The following is an 18,325-nucleotide window of genomic DNA, read 5'->3' as shown; positions in this document are numbered from 1 at the left end:
CTTTTACTGGCTCCACTGCAAAGGATGCCTCTTTGGCTAGCTGATGTGATTCCTTTGAAATTGTGGTTGTTTTCTGCTTGAAGAGGACAAAGATGACTTGTCCCAGCATCTTCAGTGGTTGGCACTGAAGAGACCTCAAAGTGGATTTTTTTTCCACCCTGAACCTTCTCAATGATGCTGAGGCTAATGGTCTGGAGCAGGTAGGACAGATCTGGCAGATATGATCTTTATAATGGAGAGGGTGTCCAAGAAGCCATAAGTTAATTTGACTTTTCAGGCTAGCAGCTAGACAAGAGCATCAAAGCTTTCACTTTTAGCTGAGCATGTTTAGCATCATAAGTAACAGACAGGCTGGGGAACGGAGGAGCCTGGGCTTGTTAACTAAAGTAGGACAGCACTTCTTGCACAGAGAAATAGTGTTTAGCTTTACTTCTGCATTAGTTTTCATGCCACTAGTATTTTGTGGGCTAGTGCTTTTGTGGGGGAAAAAGGGTGGAGAGCTGGGCAAGCTGTTCATTGCTCTCCTGTTTCAGCATAAATACGTTCTCACATTCAGCTCCTTTTGGCAAACCAAGTGAAGAGACTGCACTTGGCAAATCAAGTTGTATTTAGCCTCTAGCTAGTAATGTTTATAATTTGTTACTGAAAACAGCCCTGAGTATGTCATAGCACTGGAAGGAGTTCAGCTAGTGTCAGCTGAATGTGGGAGGTGGGCAATTTTCCTGTATGGAGTCTGCGGATTCAGGTATGTTCTGTGTTAAAACATCCATAGCAGTGCAGTCTGGTCCATGCAAAAGGCTGAGCTGCTTTGCTATTTATTTTTATGACTGCTTGAGGTCAAATCATCTCTGCGAAGGATGATTTGATGACAAGTACTGACAGAGACCTAGCCTACTCCTCTAGTTATTTGACAATGTAATCCTAACCAGCATCTCCTCAGCAGACAAACTCACTGGTCAAGCCAATTAAACATAATCAATATATTAGATTTACATTACCATCCCTTGGGATTTCAAAAGCTTTGAAGGATTTAGACTGATGAACTAGAATTGCCCCATAATGACATCCCCACTGATGCAACCAAGTCAGCAGCTAGAGTTCTCTTCAGCCACTGTGACAGGTGAGGAGTGCAAAGATGGATAAAACACAAGCAGTCTGTTTACCTGTAGATGGATTTTTGGCAGAAAAGCAACCAGAAAACCTGCTCCAAAGATCTGAACAGGCTGCATGGTCAGTCTGTCTGCACTAAGACATGGTTTGAGGGCTCCTGAGCTTGAGTTATGGATGAGCATTTTGCTGGCATCACAGAAGAGTGAGGAGGAGAAAAAAAAATGTTAATCTAGCAAATCTGTGAACTTTTCCAGTCAGTGATGAAGAAGCAGCTTTGACTCTAGGCCCTGAGCCTCCAAGGTCCCCATCCCTCTTCTGCTGGGAGGTAAATGCTCTATCAGGTTCTTACAAGAAAGAGGGCTGAGGTGGGATGCAAACTTTCAGGGACAATGACCAGCATGCACCTTGCCATGGCTCAGCCTGGGCTCTGTCTTGTGTCTGAAGCAGTGAGCTGCAGTTTCTGCAACTTTAATAGATGTCAGCAGATGATCATGGCAGCTTTCCACTTCCAGTAATTAATTTCAATTGATGAGCTCAATCTCTATAGCATTTTCTTCTTTGCTGTTACTGCAGATTAATGATTAGTATATTTAAAATGCTAGACTGCAACATTTTTGCAATGGCAAAAAAACCCCTCCAGAATATCAATCCGAAGAGGCTGAGTGGTTGGGTGTCAGAGGCTTCCCCTGACATGCAGAATTCACATTCCTAGCCAAAATTTTGGTTTATATTAGTTAGAGAAATTGCAGTTCTGTTTTAAAATCTAGAGGATTTGTAGGCCTAGAAGCTTATTCTGTCTCTACCAACCTCTATGAAAGACACTGCCTCTGCCCAGAGCCTTTGCTTTGCATTGTCTAGCCAAGCAGATAATTCTGAAAGGCTATCCAGACCATGGCTGCTTTTGCTGCTCATGCCAGCAGGTTATGGACTGAATGAAACACACAGGGTGACAGACCTGAATATTTCCATTCTTTGATACTATTATTGTATTGTAAAATCATTTCTTCCCACCTGTTTGTTCAGGTGCAACATGGCATAAGTTTAGGTCATCGGAACAATTACTACTATGTGGGATTTTTACTCTGTGAAAATAGGAGTTTTGGGCAGACAATCGTAATTTCTGTCATCTGCCATAGCCTGGAAAGTTAATTAAGCACTTTCCATTTTCCATTTAAAATGGTATACAAATGCCGGACATTAAAAGAAAGATTTCCAAATCAGAACATGTGAGTAGCTTCAAACTTTCCTTTGGCAGAGAGCCATCTGCAAGGTTCAGCAGAAGTTCACCATTTCCCATTGTGTAAGGCTATTTGTTTAACATTTCTTTTGTCTGAAGCGGCCTTGTCAAATGAAATCTCCACATCATTCTCATTTGGCCCTGCGCTCGCATCTGAGCTGTCACTGCATAAAAGCAGTTTAACTTTAGGCTTAACAAGAATGTAAGCATAAGTGGATGAAGTTTTTTAAAAATCCGCAGGGCCTTTCAGCTAAATCATAAAGTCAGCTTTCAAAAAACCCCACCAAAAACTGGGTAGCCTCAGAATCTCGTGGCATAAACACCCAAAGACACTTCCAAGGACCGAGGTTCAGCAGCTTGGCTCACTTGGTGTTTGTAGACAGGCCAGCCCAGGTGCCACAGCCAAACTCCACTCTCAGTAATTGCATTTTGACCAGATTAAAAAAAAAAAAAAGCCTTATGTTGTTTTGAGTGAAGAACATATCCTTCTTACCACCCTGTCCTGTGCTGAGTGGTGATGCTGAGCTCAGTTCAGTGTCTGTCACCTTCCCCACCTTCAGCATGAAGCCATGCACATCTTGTAGGTACGCATTATTTGGAATGCCCTGCAGGGTCTGTCTGGCACAGGACTTTGCTGAAGCCTTTTGAAGTTTCATATCAACAGGCAACATCATTAAACACTGCATAGGATTACCTCTGCTAGTAATGATGTACAAAAGAAAAACACAAAACCGAAACACTACTGCTGGCATAGAATGATGCGTTTTAAAAGGGAACTCTGGAGGTCCTCTGCTCAACCTCCAACCTGTCGAGGCTGCTTCAGTTACAGCACATTGCTGTAACTGGAATCCTTTCTCCTTAGCATTTTTGGTTTGCAAACGAAGATACATCTTTTTCTAATGTACTCAGTTACCTATATAACCCATTTGTGTCCAAGGCTGTGTTGTGTTTTCATTTCCTGATATCCTTTGCTCGAAGGCCTGCTGTCACTGTATGGTAGCTTGGTATATTTTGAAAAAATAACAGTTACAGGATTCTTCCAGACAGTTTATTTGGATGTAATACTATAGAGTGAAATGTCTGCAGCAGTAGCAGAGCTGTCCTTGCAAGGGTCTGCAAGAAGAGTGCTGCAGAGCAGTGCCCTCCCAGGGATGCACTGCCTCCTGGCCCCAACAACCCACAGCTATTTCCCTCTTGCTGATCTCCTGTGAAAAGGAGGAGGAAATGAGTTCAGCTAATGCCCCTGCTACCTGGGAACAACAGTGCGTGCTCCTTGTGTCATGGTATGTTTTGCAACTTGTGTATCTTTAATGTGGAGAGTTGGACTCTTTCTGGTGCAACACGCCAACAGCTAGCGCTGTACTGCAGAGCTGTGTGCAATGGGAGCTATGGCTCGGGCTGATGCTTCTGGCATGCAGCCCTCTTTCTCTCCCAAGTCTTTGATTTTTTTCAGCTGCAGTTACCAGGCAGCTCTCTGGCCCTTACTGCTAACAAGTGGCACTGTAGCAACAGCTTTCTGATGCTCTGTCTACTCCACTGCACCCTCCCTCCGCTGCCTGAGATACAGCGATGCTCACACATTGCACATGAAATGTCAGCTGAGGGATGGGCTGTCCCCAGAAGGAGAACCATCTGAATTGACAGAAGATGAAAAGCTTGCTGCGATCACAAGAATTAACAGCATAAATATGAGAGGCTTTTGACAAGCTCCTGACTGTCACACACATTTGACTAGCTGCTCCTTGCCACAATCATGCCTTATTTGATATCCTTGGATGACACTGCATAAATGCAATGCAAGTTAGTTGTACGTTTCCCTTCCAGAGGGAATGCTTCAGCTTTCCCCTTCTCTCACTGTTGAGTGATACATATCCAGCCATAGCAAAGAATCAGAAAATTGCTATCTGTCCTAGACAGATTGGAAAAGTTCCCCCACTAACAAAATGATACACTTCTGAAATGTTGTTCCATGGTGCTAACGAGCTGCTGCTTATTGTTGCACGGGCAGTTCTGCAGCAGGAGACATCTGGGCCATTTGTAAATTAATAGTTACTTCAAATGTTAGAGCTAAAATAGAAATACCTATTGTTTTCATGAGATTAAAAATACACACTTTTGAAATTGTGACATTGAGAGAGTTTGGACTAATCCCTTCCCCACACCAAACCCCAGTAACCACTTTCCAGAATGCCGTGGTGGGATGGTAATGGGGAGGAATCCAACTTAAGAGAAGCTTTGAAAATGTTAAGGAAAACAATGGAGTTTTGCCTCCAGTTTTTCAACTGGAAAAAAAAAAAAAGAAAAAAAAAAAAAAAAGAAAATTTGGGAAAGATGCAAAAACATCCCTTTAACATAGCACATATTTCATTTAACAACAAAAATCAATAATTTTCAGCCCAGAGAGAGGAAGTGCAGCTACTTGCACAGGGCTCTCACTTGGCTCCTCTGTGTTAACATGCACTACAAACTGTAACTGTTGTAATGCTTTTTAGCTACTGCCTTCTTACACGGCACTGAAAACATCCGGCTTGCAATGAAATAGATCTGTATCGTAGTGAGATACTTGTCTAGAATATTTATTCCTTTATGCATTATCAGATAGGAAGTCTGAAAAGGAAACAGTGGAATCCACAGAATCCAAACCAAACTGTTCCTTCCCCAAGATGAAGGTCCTTTGTGCCTCATGCAACTGTCTGCTTATGTCCAAACTGCTAAATTGTTCCTTTTCTCCAGTGTTGTTATTATTTGCTTTTTGAAAGGGCTGAGCATCAAATCTGGACTTTTGCTGGCGTTGCTTCTCTGTGACTGTGCCTGTTAAAGATCTGTTAATGAATATGACTGCACTGGCATATTCTTAACATGAGTACCATTAAGACATTTCAAATGTATCCCTCCTAAGACAATACATGTTGTGTATGAAGAGATGATTTATACATGTCACCTAATTTGTCCCAGAGCAGTTTATTTCTTTACACACTTAGAAGAACTGTGTATATGCATTCTGAATTTATCTAACTCCTTCTGCTTTGACTTTCACCACGCTTTCTTCCCAGATCTGATTCTCTTGTTGACAGCTGGGTCTGTTTTCACTTGACTTCCTAACAGGTCACAGTTCTGGTGTATTTCTGCTCTCAGGAAACTAAGATCCCACCTGCAGTTACACGCAGGTTGTACTTCTCAACTAGCCAGCCTTACCTGGAGGCAACCTCCTCATGGCGGCATGCTCTTGGGTAGAGCTCAAAGCACAGCTGTCTCTCCGATTGCCTATGAAAGGGTGGCAAGGTAGACACTGTACTGCTTTCTCCATGATCAGAGTTTTCAGTTCTTTATGAAGCTTCACACAAACTGTCCTTGTTTATTCGCTGCATATCCCCAAAGCAAACTGTGACCCCTTCTAACCTATTTGTGCATCACCTAAACTCACCCTCTCAGAGGCGCATTAGAGGAGCTTTCAGTGCTATCTTGTTTGATGCCTAATGTGCTGGTTTGCTCTTCTAAATTTCTGCTTCCCATGCCACCTGTCCATTATATACAATTAAAGGTCAAACTACAGGTTGGATTATCTCTTCCACCCCCAGATGATTCTTCTATTTATAATGTGCTTCAGCAAGTAAAATTACACAAAAAGGGCATTTTCATTCAACCACTTCTTCCTGCAAAGTGCTTCAGGGTTTGATTAAAAAGCTAGAGTTGACAGGTGTGTTTGCAAGTCACCTTGCCACATTCATAAGGACTATTCCAGGTTGTTGAGGGCCCTGAGGCTGACTAAGAGTTGGGCTTGTTCAGCCTGGAGAGGAGAAGGATCTGGGAAGACCTTATTATGGTCTTCCACTACCTAAAGTGAGCCCATAGGAAAGCTGAAGTGGGACTCTTGCCAAGGAGTTTAGTGACGGGATGAGGAATAACAGCTTTAAGCCCTCTTTGGGTTTAGATAAGCTAGTAGGAAGGAATTCTTAATTCAGAGGATGGGGAGGCCCTGACACAGTCTGCTCAGAGAAGTGTGAGTGCCCTATGCATGGAGGTGCCCAAGGCCAGGCTGGATGGGGCTTTGGGCAAACTGGTCTGGTTGAAGGTGTCCCTGTCCTTGGAAAGGTTGGAACTGGATGGACTTTCAGGTTTCTTGCAACCCAAACCATTCTGTGGTTCTGTCATCTTATGTCTCTCTCCTGTAGGACTGTCCCAAGCCTGTACTCATCTGCAGAGCGGAGATCCAGTTCTGTATCTCTGCAGGTGAGGCTGGTGTCATAGCTTTGCTTTCAATGCAAGGCACCTATCTCCCTCTGGGACGTTATTCGTGCTGCCTGGTTTCTTGCATTCAACTTCAGTGCCTAAGGAGTCATTAAAACAGGAGAGGGCAAAAGTCTTCACCAGAGAGCACAACTTAGGCTGAACCAAGCAGGGACTCGTCTCCACCGATTGTAAGTAAAGCAAAGGCAACTTCCTTGTGTAAACAGTTAAATCAGGAGTGAGATAACTGGCTGTACCACTTCAGTCAACTTCCATCACCTGTCCAAAGCTTGTTCCAAGTTTGGCATTTGGCTTTGATACAACTGTCAGTGCAACAAGGTGGGGATTACAGCTCATACACACATAGGAAAGCACACTGTGGGATTTTGAACTGCTTGATTGTTGCAAGCCAGCAACAATCTGGTACTGCTAAAAGCTCCGCAGGATAGAAAGAACATCATGGAGTTTTCCTTCATGTTGTCTGAAGAACTAGAGGGTCTAAACTATATGAAAACATTAATGTTGGTGACAGACTTGCAATTAACCCAACAGGTAGATCAGTGAATACTGTGAGTACGCAGTGACATTTATAACTTTTGTGCAAGCTGAAGCAATAAAACTAGTTCAACATGTAATTTTCTGAAGAGCTCTGAGAATATTTATGACTGCCAATCCTTCTTTTCTCTGCAATTTTTAAAAATCTTTGCAGAGCATCAGTTTCTCCCACAGGCAAGTTTCAAAGAGCGGTGTTCAGCTATCTGAATGCTGAGCTAGCTTGGGCATTTGCTAGTTTCAAAAGTATCATATTCACTGTACGTCAGGCTGCTTGGAAGGATGCCTTTCATTTACAAAATTCCATCTTTAACACTACACTTTAGTTACATTTTATTGGATGAGATACACGAAGAGTCTTTATTTCTAGAAGTTTATTTCACCTCCCACTGGCATCCAGAGGAAATTTGGGGGCAGAGCTGAGGTAAATTAAAACTTACTCTGAAAGGGGAGGGTTATTTTTGTTAATAAAATTAGTAAATGCCTCTGTCAGAAAGCTGTGAATACCAGAAAGGGCAGCTGCTTCGTGTCAAGTAGAAGTAGTGTATTACATGAAATTATTTGGAGAGCACATTTCAGTCCTCATTCCAGGCACTGGTTGTGAGAGGTGCCAGGGCACAAACTGGGCAGTAACTGGGAGCATTCTGGAAGCAGGCTGGCTGGAATGGAACAGGTACAGCTTTGTGAAGACAAGGAGGCAAGCATTCCTCCTTTTCACTTTTAGCAGAAGACAAATAGCAGCAGCAAAGTGCAGCACCAATGCCTGCACTCTGAACTGAAAACACAAATACAAGTTCCAGAAACATGCAGATACTTTGTGCATAAAACTACCTCTGTTTAGATCTAAAAAATGCTGTGTAACTATCTCTTCTCTCAAACTGTAGGTAGAAATAGGAACTATCTGAAATGTCTCAAGGCAAAAGACACCATTTTTACTCATTCCTGTAGAGTCAGTGTACCTTTGGGTACACTCGTTTGCACCAATGTGCTTTAACCCAACTGCCAGGTAAGAGATGTGGGTAACTTGCTTGGATATGGGAAGATAAACACCTGGAGCTTTACCAAGTGTCTCCTTGCCAAGAGTACCAGGGAAAACCTGATCCCAGGGAGATGACAATTGCTCAGGTAAGTCACTGCTAAGGGGGAATTTTCTTCCTTTCACACTTTGTTCTTGGTTTTATAAATGGATTTTCTATGGGTGACACCAATGTGCACATCACCTAAAGAACTGACTGTGAATACCAGGTGGTGCAGAGACAGATGTGTGCCTTATTTGATACTCCTGATGAGTGAAAAGCTATCTTCAGTGAATTACAGACTTGAACCCATGTAGATTAACTTTACTAAATTCATGTCTAGTTTCTGCAGCTTTGCACCCTTAAATGTTTGCCATTGTATCACTTATGCCAAAAGCTGAACAGTAAGAACTGGGAATATTCTGGCAGGACTAAATATTTCGCCATCACTTTTGAAGACAAAAAAGATTAAATCATGAACAGTAACACATGCAATAAATGGTAGTTTAAGCAGAGTAGTATATAGTAGGTGTAAAACAGCAGTAGTTACTAGACAGAAATGGAGAGCTTTTGGTAGCAAAGTAACCACCTGTCTCCAGTGTCCCTGCCCTGCAACCTCTGCTGTGAACAGAACTATTGATCCAAGAGAGGATGTTTTGCTCCAAGGTTTGAATTCAGATTCTCTGTAAGCAGGCAGCTCCTCTAAGCGTGCTGCCCAGCAGAGCACTCAAGCCAAGAAGAAATGACCTTGGAACTCGCAGTGTCCTTATTTTCTCACAGATATCTCCTAGCCCAGCTCAGACACTGGTTTTCCTTTTGGCTGCATATGTGCAGATGATGTCTTGTGAGTCATTTCAGAAAACACAATTCCACTCTCTCTCACATCCATCCAGTGTTCTGGGCAGCTTTCCCTTGCCTTCCAGTCTTTCATCCTCTGCAACTGAGTCATCTTTCATGCTTTCTGCAGTCTGGATTAATTCCTTCTTCGGCATGTGGGATTTTCTCTCCCACTCTTCCTCCACAGACTTTTAGAGCAAGTCATCTTGCTCCGCTGCCTTAGCTTTTCCATCTCTAACAGGGCAACCAGTGCACTTCCCTTCCTTGGAGCTCTTTTAAGAAAAAAATCCACTTCTGTCGGCAAAATACTGTGATGACTGCCACAGAAAACTATGTAAGCAGCATAATTCATAGCATGCTTTCGCAGGAGTATCAGCAAATGAATAAATGCTCTTTCCAGCTAACCACATCTCTGGAATGGAAAGTTCTAGTCACAGCAAGCAGATGCTGCCAAACAAATATGAGTTGTTCTACAGACAGTATTGGTGTGGCAGGTAAGGGGCAAAAACTGGGGTTTCCCACAGGGAGATGAGGATTTGAAGGTAGAGCAGAAGGAGGAAGAGAAAATGTTGAGCGGGCCAAGAACAGACAAGCTGTTTTGGGGACGGTGGCAGGTATGATGAAGAGTAAAGGCAGGAGGCACTTCCAGCACCTAATTCAGGGATCAGCCTGAGATTATAGCAGGCAGCCCCACTGACTGCTCCTCCTCTGCAGCCCTGCTCACAGTACAGCAGCAGAAAGCACAGCCTCCCAAGAAAAGCTGCAGCACTATATACAGTGCTGAGGTTAATAAAAACACCATCCAACTTTCCACTCAGCACTGGGACTGTGCCAATATTGACCAAACTACTGATGTTATTAAATAGACTCCTTTTCATTTGAAATGCAAACAAGTAAATATTAGTGCTACCTCTAATGAGACTATGAGAATGCTCATACCTAAAAAAAAAATACTCATGACCCTTACATTAGAGCATACAAAGTGTTGGGGCATGATGATGGGCTGTATCTCAGCCAGATTAGACTCAATTATAAGAGAGCTAAAAGCAGAACACAGAAACAGTCTGTGCTGGACACTGGTTTGCAGATTGAAAATGATATCTGCAGATTCTGTATGCATGCTTCATCTGTATCTTATGAGCTCAGAGGTAAGGTCTAAGTATCTCTATACATCACACTGCAGGCTCTTAGGACAGTCTGGTCTGTGAAATCCCACAGGACCAAAAGCCGCCCAAACTCTCAGCTTCCAGGGATGCTTTAATTTATTTTCAAAGTCAAGCAAAACCAACGAGGATCTGACCCTGCACCCTTTATACTCACTGTCTGCAACAGGTATGGACTCGTTCCTTGGATTGTAAATAAAATACTTGCAGTCCATAAATCTTGAAAAATGGCTGTCTCTTGCAGCAGCAGATCTATTTTCCTGGCCTGCTGCAGGGCAGATTGGGTAACAGTCCACAACTCATCTCAGCCTACAAGGTTTATGTATTTACAGAGCATCTTGGAAAAGATTTTATAATTTACATATGATTTGCTGCAGGAGAGGATACTGAGTGCCTCTCCTACAATGGAAATAATATTCTGCATATATTGTTACAAGCCCACTTTGTAATACTGCTCTGTAGTACACAGACTTCTCTTTATTGGCTTTACTTACATCTGGTATCTTTTATGGGCTCTGAACCACTCACATTTCTGAATCATTTACACTATTCTTAATACCGTCGTGACTGAAATGAGAGCTTGGCTTTTATTCTGCAGTTTACTAGCAGGACATGCATGTTGAAACAAATCGTAATGCTATGGCTTTGTATCTTCAAAGTGCTGCTCAAATATAGCACAATAAAATTTTGCACTGCTCAGGAGAGGAACCTAGGAGTATTTATCCCTGAGTCGTTGGGGACTGAGCAGCTAAGGCACTAAAGTTGATGCCATGCACAAAGAAGACCAGCAAAGGTTGTGCCCCAGCTCAGCCCACAGCCAATTCTCATCTAACAGTCCTGGTCACACTGAGAAAAGAGAAGGTTCCTTGTACTTGCAAAGAGCCACAATCAAAGAAGCCCTAATCTTCTTCTGAAACACAACCTTCAGTGTGTAGCAGGGAGAAGGTGTTCTACTCAGTTTTGTAAGTTAATGGGCTGGATTGGCTCTCACCCAGTGCCACTGAGTTTGGCTGAGGGGGAACCTCCTCCGGTACCTCTTCAGTTGTGCATATAAACATATGGCAATCTCATGTATGGTACCCGGTCTCCCTTCTGGTCATGGTACAGAAAGAATAGGTAACACCTAGACAATGCTTAATACAGTTAATGGGATAACATTAATGGAAGTAGCTGTTTTCTGAAAGGTACGCAAGAGGAGCCTGTGACATTGATATGAGTGTTCTCACTCCCCAGTTATTGTGATACATGTTGGGACGTATTGGGTCCTGAATTGGTCCTCAATGAAACACAAAAGAGAAAAACATTCATTCGATATAAAGATCCGTGCCCAGAGAGGTGGTGGGTACTCCACTCCTGGAGATACTCAAGGTCAGGCTGCGTGGGCTCTGAGCACCTGATGGAGCTGTAGGTGTCCTTGTTTAGTGCAGGGCAGTTGGATCAGATGGCCTTTAAAAATCTCTTTCAACTCAAACCATCCTATGATTCTATGATTCTGTGATTCTCTCCTTGATAACTGGGATCTGCTCAGGTTAATTAGTTTTTTTGTTCACTTAACCATTCCACCACCAGACAGGGTAGGTGCTAAAGAGAGTACAGACAAGTCAGTCTTTTCCCTCCATCTTCATCACTCTGAATGAGACAATAAAACATCCAGCCTTTTCTCATCCACATATCTCAAAGCCTGCTGTGGAGCAGGACAACATATTATGTATATTTGAAGACAGAACAACAGAAAGAAGGAACTAAGGTGACGCCCATCCAGGTCACACAACAGCACAGATGGGAGATGAACAAGGCCTGCTCCTAACGTACACCTTCAGACACGCTGTTTCCAGTCAATGATGAAACCTCAGATTTAATCAGATTTTTTAGACCTCTCAAACATATCTAAGGAAGGAGATAGATATGCAGAGACACAGTGAAGAGTATGGAATAAAACCAATGACACAATTTCTGCTTATTTTTGGAAGGTTTTGCTGAGTTTACAAGGAGCCACTGCTCTTAAAACCAGAAGTTGCATTAAAACCTCAGACCACTCACTTTCAAGTTTTAAGCAGCAGCCAGTTAAGAGGAAACCCCATCTACAGCTAATGCACTTCTGCTCAGCAGGGTAAAACCTTCTGTCTGATCTATGCTAAGAGCTATACTCCACTTTTTGGTCAATGGTGAAAGTCACAGACAATACAATCAAAGATTTGGGTTTGCTCCGTATCTTTTAGCTGCTGGTAGCAACTCAGGGGAGGGAGAGCACAACCCCACTGCAGCTAAAGGAGGAAACAGCACTTTGTATTCTTTATGGTAGTTGCACAAAGTTGAAGAAATCACACACAACAAATGATTGCAAAGGTAATGAAAAGCAAGGTTTCTAGACTTTGGATGAAGAGCTCCGCTCCTCAATGCTAGAAGAAGCGTAAGTACCTTTACAGAGTTATCCTTAAATCTGTCTTAAATCTAACTTTCCTTCAGGACTGCACCTGGATCTCTGAGTCACAGCAAACTTCAGAGGCTGCCAGGTCTTTCTTTCCACCTCTCCTTGCCCTTCTCAGAAGAGCACATATACACACACGCACACCCAAAACAAAAAGCAAATCAAGTAACAGATGTTTGCAGCATGCTATTAAAAAAATGGCACCTCCGCAATGCTTGGAGGTAGGTTAATATTTAGTTTGGCTTATAATATCATCAGACTCATAGGGCAGTACCCACCCTAGGGCAGATTCCTTCTCCTTTTTGGAAGCCTGGAGCACCCCGTCCGACAAGCAGCAAGCTCCAGATGATGCTGGAGCTGATGCACACAGGCAGCTTTCTTTTCACTGTATCACGATCTGTAAGACTTTCATCCCCCAGCTCCTGCTCAGTAAAGGCAGTGTTATCTCTTCATTTAACTGGATCACCTGGGTGGGTATTAATATCACGCACTTCACACAGTCGCATGCCTGACTCCTGCCTCTGTTGTGGCTTCACAATCCAAGGAAGCTGTTAGTGACCCTCAGCTCATTTTGCAAAACCTTAATAACCTCCATTCAGTTACAAGCTCAGGGCTAGAAGAAATGACTGTCTTTTTTCCCATAAGCTCAGGTAGGACAGATTGCCTTCCAGTCCCACAGCCATGGCCATTGGTGGAGCACATCCTTGTGGCCTCTCACTGGCAAGTTGAACAATCTGTTTTTCTAGATCCAGAGAAGTGCCTATTGTTTGGACATCAGCTCAAAATGATGGAGCCTAGCTTTTCATTCTGGTTAAACACGAGTAACTAACAGCCAAACTATGTATCATATCATAACGTAGCTCATTGGAAACACTAATTCTGATTTGGCCTCAAACCAAAGTAAACTTATTTAGTGTGAATGCCTAAGCAACATTCAATTTTTAATCACCCATCACGGTTTTCTGTTAAAACTTTGTCTTTTAAAGAGCAGTCTCAGAGACCTGTCTTTTAATTCCTCCTTTCACTCTTCCAGCTAATTAGAGAAGTAGGTACAGGACATGCTGATTAATGAGAGTCCAAGAATAAGGCAAACCTTTTACATAACTTCTTACAGCACTACAAAACTGAAACACAACACATACGAGACATTACTTCTACTAAGCTACATCATTAATTGGCTCTACAACTGATACTTCCAATACATCTCTGCCCCACAGAGATACTGAGCTACTGTCTCAATTCCTCTCCTTGCCTCAAAGCTACAGAGATCATTAAGAAAAGGCTGCTGGCAGGATCCTCCCTGGCTTTTATTGAAAAAGACATTCTTCTTTCTATGAACCGTTTTCCTTCTTCCTCAAAGAGAGGAACTTTTGAGTAGCCTAGGGAGCAAACAAGTTTGTTTTGATGAAGAACTGAAAGCAGTTCTTTGAGTAATTACTGAAGTGGCAGTATTTCCACGAATCTCAAGTTGAATGATGACAGTTCTGGAGGAGGAAGAACAAATAAACTCTAACAAAGCAGACAAGCAACAAAAGCGAAACACTACGTGATTATGGAGGGAAAGCTGCCTAAAATGACAACAGAGTGATTGCCTTAATAAAGATTACAGAATTGCCCCCTGAGGATGGGATTCACCTCACGTAGTACGGACATCAGAAGTTAGATGCTGTGTTTGTGCTTGCTATCTGAAGGAAGCCTACAGGAGGTCATTGGTTTCTCCTTAAGATACTCATCTAAGAAATCAGCCTCTGGAGGTCCTTATTTCCATCCTGCCTATTTCTCTCCACTGACAACAACAAGAGCATGGATGACTAGCTTCTCTTATTTTCTGTAAAGGTGCATAGTGACAATCATTCCGAAAGAGCTCAGTGTTTTGGGTCAAGTTACAATTTCTAAGGGATCACAACTTTGCCTTGATTTGAATGCAATTAAATTCTCTGCTGTAATAGTGGCATAATGACATTGAATATTTTTTCATTATTTGCTCAGCTTGGAAATTAAACAGGATTAACAGGCAACGTTGCACAATAAAATAGATCTTCTCACCCATATGGACAGCACTAGCCCAAAGTCAGTGCATTTTCCTTTCGGTCTGAAAAGCAAACAGACAAATCCATTCCTTTCCAATACCTCCTTTCCAGTGCATTAAAAGAAGGAAGCTGTGCCAGCAATTACACAGCCTATGAGCCATGGCTGGTAGCTTTGCTTCTCAGACTCTGTGCCATTTACTGAATCACTGTTTGCCCCTGCCCTCCTGTCTGTAAAAGAGATGTCAGTGCCTGAGATCTTGATCTAGCAGAAGCTGTGCTCATGTTTAACTCTGCGCACAGTGCAGAGTTACTTGCTGAAATGCTGATACATGCCTTGGGTAAAACACAAATGATGATGACTTCCCCACACTGGCTTTTACTGTTTGGAGCAATCCTTCAATTAGTTAAGAGCTTGGAATGTTTTTTTGGTTTTTTTTTTGGTGCATTAAATATATGAAAAATCCCCTAATTCTTCATTATTATGTATTTTTACCACCACTTTTTGCTTTGTGTTCTTGCAAAAAGTATTTTCAAGGGCTCAAAGGACTGATTTACTTAAAACTTAACAAAGCATATCTCCTAGTGTAGTGGTCTCCATATTCAACATCAACAGTTAAGATCTTATCATGACAAGTAAACAGCTATTATTGTATTACAGCCGTCCTGCCAAGGAATCATTACATAGCAACTCTTATCTCCCATCACATCCACCCACCCATTTCCCAAATACGCAGACAGCAAGATTCAAACCAAAGTTCCCTGTATGAAGGATGGCTTCCAAAGAACCCTTCTAAATTAAGCCTATATCCTGGCAGCCTTCTTTGTGGTGAATGACATAACAGCATGTCTGTAGGTGATCTACAGTTTGTATGAGGTGGTAGGGAGATGAGGACCCCAACGCACTTGTGGATGGGGGTCTCTTTGTGGGACAATTTTCTGTTTTTTTCTAACTAGTGGGAACAGATTTCTAATGCAGCCAATCGCAGAGAGAAATGTATTTTGGGCTAACAGTCCAATCCACAGAGTGCACTGACTTCAGCTGGATCTGTGCTGCAGCAACGAAGCTGAACAACCAAACACTACAGCTCTTGCTCACTCTTTCCTCTGTCTTCACCTGCAATTACCAGACAGCTTTGCTACGCCATTAACAGGGAATTGGACGGTCTGACACAGTTCTTATTTTTGTTTATACAGCATCAAAAATGTGCATGTCCTATCTGAGGACTTATCTGCCCGCTTCATCTTAACTTGCTTAATTGCAAGGCCAGGTATAAACAGAATAATTGAATCTGAAGAGTAAATAAGCAAACGCTGCATGTAGAGCTGGGATCAGCAAAGCTTTTGTAAACATATTCCCAGGAGCATCTATAGGTTCCTGCTGCAGCTGAGCTTGCTTTCAGTCCCAGGTTTTTAATGTAAGCCCTATTCTGTGAAGATAAAAATGTGAAAAAGAAAATTCAGTAAAATCACTCGACTTTATGTAATGCAGATCAATCTTTGGCTCTTTTTAAATACTTCAGTCTCCTTCCTGCCCTATGAACAGGTGTGCTGCTCAGAGAGATGAAGGAGAGCAATCCAAGTTTCCAAGGGCATTACTTTCTCTAAGATGAATTGGTTGAAATGCATTCTCTAACACGCTGAGAATTCACAAATCTTTTTTTTTTTTTCCTTTATTGCAGACTAACACCATTTCCATTTTAATAATGACAGCGAAAGCAATGCAGGGGACAGATCGTGCAAAACAAACATCCACTAATTTGTAATCATTTAAATATGTAAAGCTAGACTTTGATGTTAACGCACCATTAAAGAGAAGCTGGGAAGTTCACACATTGGATCCTATGCAGCTTGTCAAGAACAGAACAGCTCAAAGAGCAGCTCACTGATTTCCAGCATCAAACCCACCTCGGCAAGCTTGCCATCTTGTAAAAATATTTGTTCTTGACATCTTTCAATTTTGCAAGGCAGGGAAAATCCATGGAAGGATCCATGTAGGAAAGATCTACACAGCTTGCAGATTTCTGTGCTTTCTCCCCATTATCAAGCAGTATCAGCTATCTTGTCCAAGAGAGCCTGGCTCTGACTCTCCTTCAGTCCTTAGGGAGGAAGGAATGTCTTAATCATCCCAGCTGTCAGAATCATTTCACAGCGACTGTATTTTCCAGCCTTTGTAAATTATGTTTACAAAGACCTCTGAATATTGGCATGTTTAGGAAATAGTTCCACATTCTGGAATTCCTATTCTTAAAGGGAAGAGGAATTTGTTGTTGTTGAGGTTTACGTTAGCATCTCCCAGGCACGGTCTTGATGACACTAGTTGCTTAGAACCTTCAAGCTGTTCCCAACAACAACTTGTGTAACATTTTAGTTTTCTTCTAAACTTCTGCTAATCAGGAAAAACGTGTAGCAATTTCACCTATTTAATCTGTAAGCTGGGCCATGACTTTGCTAATTTAGCCTATTTCTGAAGTGTAGAGTTTCATTAAAAATACTGGGAAAGGCTGATACCTGAATGCAAAATAGTTTTTTTGTTTGTTTGTTTGTTTTTGCATAAATGGGCCACAATGATGTTTCTGTACCGCTGCTATAACTGCCTGATTGCCTTTTGCAGCTCTCCCTTCTATGTTCTGTATATTCAAGGCTCATTCTACGCAAATACAGCTGTAACACTCTTAAATCTCCTTAGATAGTGATAATAGACTGAAAATGCTCTTTTGTGAATGTAAGCATGCTGTAACGCACGAGTGGTAGAATCCTGTCATGACTGCATCCACACCGGAGATAAAAATATCAGCCTGGGTAAAACTACACCATAACCAAGCAGATTAATCAGGATAGAAATAACACATCAACTAAGCCAACAAATAGCCTACCAGTGTGAACCTTCAGCTTCTGAGACATCGAGTCACCAACCGGTGCACGACTGGAAAGCCTGCTGGCTTAGTCAGAGATGGAATTGCACACATCCCTCTCTCCGCTCCAGCCAATGCATTGCTGTGTCAGAGTCCGCGTGCACAAAGCTCCCACTGATGTCACACTTACCTCACTTGGGGAGCGCTTCCAGTCGGTAAATCTAGTGATTTCAGCAAGCTAATACCTTGGAGAAGACAGGGTCCCCAAAAGCAGCTTTGGAGAATGTAGCCCAGAGATGGAACATCTTGCAGAAGTCAATCAGTTGCAGACTGGAGTCTGCTGATATTCAATCCAAATCCCATTCTTTTTCTTTTCCAAGATTTTTGAGGGGCAGTTTTCTTCTTTCGCAAACAATCCCAGCCCTTGGTTTCGATATTAAAATCATAATTTGTTCTCAGGGTAACGAACTAATACCTGCATTCAGGCACGCCAAGGAAGGACACTAGGCTCAGCTGAAACTTGGTACCAAATATGTTCTGGACATCAGACACCATTTACACTCCTTTTTTCCAGCTTCTAAAGGTAACTGTGCAGTATGCAGTGTCAAAAAATGAGTAAAACAAGCAGGAGAAAAGAAATTTTCAGCCTTAAGATGTAACTTTGACTATGCTGCAGTAGTAGACAAAGACTTGATCAACAAATCTTTACACAAGAAAGTGGATTTTAAGTAAATATTTATATTATAAATGTTAACTAATTATCACAAGGAAAACAGAGAAGTTTGTTCATGGAGGCGAAACAAAATATGTTTGCTTTATGCTGCTCTTATATGGTCATTTTTATTTGAAGCAGTCACAGCAGCATAGCAATCA

Source organism: Centrocercus urophasianus, unplaced genomic scaffold (assembly GCF_019232065.1).
Source record: "Centrocercus urophasianus isolate 14NV4802_14NV808 unplaced genomic scaffold, USGS_Curo_1.0 seq_18, whole genome shotgun sequence".
Taxonomy (NCBI): Eukaryota; Metazoa; Chordata; class Aves; order Galliformes; family Phasianidae; genus Centrocercus; species Centrocercus urophasianus.
This window is presented reverse-complemented; position numbering follows the sequence as displayed.